The 2,500-nt window shown below is 34.6% G+C and overlaps 2 protein-coding genes across 2 annotated transcripts in view; one reads left to right on the top strand and one right to left on the bottom strand.

Moving 5' to 3' along the window:
- Positions 1 to 2,500, top strand: part of LOC135216390 (sodium/hydrogen exchanger 9B2-like) — a gene marked incomplete in the record, with an annotated part of 345,785 nt that overhangs the window by 72,002 nt on the left and 271,283 nt on the right.
- Positions 1 to 2,500, bottom strand: part of LOC135216448 (sodium/hydrogen exchanger 9B2-like) — a 110,477-nt gene that overhangs the window by 29,061 nt on the left and 78,916 nt on the right. The gene's annotated exons all lie outside the window — the stretch shown is intronic.

Below are 2,500 nucleotides of genomic sequence, written 5' to 3' on the forward strand. Positions count from 1 at the left end.
ATGTGTGCAGAAGAATTGGTAGCCAATCACCATCTCTTTTAATATATTACATGAACAAAATGAAAACTGCATAACTAGTGTGAGGTTAAGTGGTTTTGTTGGAACAATCGTATTCTGATTGTTCCTTCATGTTGATTGTTTACCTCTGTCAACCGTTAACCTGTTCTTGTTGTTTTTTTGGTCAAGTGAGTTGACGTGTTGGACGGTGTCTGACTTTAGTCAGTCAGTAGTATAACTTAAGATGGTCATTTTGGAGCAGCTGCAGGTATGCTTACCTGTTGGTCTCGACAGGAGGTTGGGGATCTCCTTGTATATTGGTGTAGCTCCATCTCTGATGGCAGCATGTGGCTGTCATTACGACAAATTCGTCTGTTGGCCGTATTGGAAGTTCCACTCATCTGTTGCAGTGCCTTCATGACAAAGTTCGTCTGCTGGATATGTTGGTAGTTTTGACTCATCTGTTGGCGTGGGTTCGTTCCTGATGGCAAGCCTGTGCTGTCCTCGACGACAACTTCGTCTGTGTGCTGTTTTGTAGGCTCACCTTGCATGTGTAACCTTTGTGGTAATGGCATTTTTTTATTGCTTGTTGTCAAGACATGGAGTATTTTTTAGACAAAAGTTCTTGTTATATTGAAGAGTGTGGAATTAAGAGTGTTATCATTTTGTTGTATTATTATTAATGTACTTGTAATGTTTACTACATTGCTCATGTTTATTTTGTTTAGTCATTTGTATGTATTTGTGAAGTTTAATTGACTTACTCTTTACTAAGAGATTATTAATTCTAATCCTTTATTGTAATGACTACCCTATGCTTTGCGTGATTTATTTACTGTGCTGATCATGTTTTAATGATGCATTGATTTGGTCATAATGACTGTTATTTAGACATTTATGTACTGACTTCTTTTATTTTCATTTTGATGTGATTAATAAGTTTAGCTACTGACTCATGTTGTAAATAATAAATTAGTTTAAGGTACCTTTTTTGGGTTTGTTTAGTTCCTTCCTCCATTGTTTGTCTCAATCACTGCCCGTTTATCCAGTCCTGATTATTTTAGGATATAAAATAACCTGATGAACCATGGTTGGTTCATAACAATAGCTATAGTACTTAGTTTTAAAGAGGTGAATGCTATTACATTACTATATATTTCTGTGTTAGACAACCTTTAGATTAGACAAGGTAAAAAATTATGGCAAATTTTCATGAATTCACATACATATCTCTACCTGTTGTGTAAGACTGCTAATTTACAAAATCTTCTGTGTATATAGACTAGCCTTTGCAACAACAGGTTCTTGCAAAATACTGGTTATGCAGAGATGATCTTATTACAAATGCTGTTTTAATTACTATACCCTTAGAAATTCATAATAAACAAAATAACAAAGCCTATTCTATATCAGGTTTTCCCTACATGTTTACATATTTGTTTACATTTCATCGCCAATTACAAACTGCCCTTCAACAAAAATACGATATATGTACAATAATTACAAACAAGCCTGGCGTATTAATGCCCATTTACCTAAATTTAATCAACAATAAAAAATGTCTAAGGCAATTGCAATTTCTTATCAACTTACTATGTACCCATATCAATCATGGAATCACCACCAAAAAGAAAATACGAGGCTAGTTTTGAACTGAAAGTTATAAAAGTTGCCAAGAATTCAAACAACTGTGCTACTGCTAGAACATTGGATGAGACCAAAATGATAATGAATTTTTCATGGAAAATTAATATTATGCTATACTAAATGTCATTACTACTGTAGTTTACATACCATAAAAATTTCTAAAAAGTTACCAAAAGATAAAGGTTGCTTGAGTGCAACCATAACTCGATGTTTACATTTTCTCAGCTGGGCTCGCATAGGTAAAAGTTGATTTTATTGATATGGAATTATGCCTCATATTTTGATTTTTAGAATGGTAGAATAAGATGAACCCCCTTTTTGACGGCCCACTGGGTGAATTTTAGGATTTAAAGGTCGTCTCGCCACGTATACAAACTCGTTTCACCTAAACTATGTATCAGACATCAGATGCCACAGATCCCTGGCATATCCAATTTTTGTTGTTTTTAACCATTTTTCCAGCTGGCGCCAGAAGATTTATCCTAATATCAAGACCAAAGGTTTATTCCGCATATGAACAAATATGGTAGTATTTCTAATCAGAGGTATTAAACATTTGCCTACTCAAGGGGAATCATAATGCAATACCTAACACAAACTATCAGCATTTACCTACCCAGGGAGTGATAACTAGCAATTATGGTATTCCTCTTGGTGGTCTCTAACTCTTCTGCCTCATAATCTGTAGTCTCCGAAAATTATATCATCTACTCATTTCAATTCCAAAGGCAAATAACGAACAGGAAGTACAAACACAAAGAATAAGCACATGAAACAGTACATGTTACAGGTCATGATATGTATAGGGATCAGTAATGGCCTACAAAGAAATTTCTTTTTGGTGGCAGATTACAGT

Source organism: Macrobrachium nipponense, chromosome 6 (genome assembly GCF_015104395.2).
Source record: "Macrobrachium nipponense isolate FS-2020 chromosome 6, ASM1510439v2, whole genome shotgun sequence".
NCBI classification, from domain to species: Eukaryota; Metazoa; Arthropoda; class Malacostraca; order Decapoda; family Palaemonidae; genus Macrobrachium; species Macrobrachium nipponense.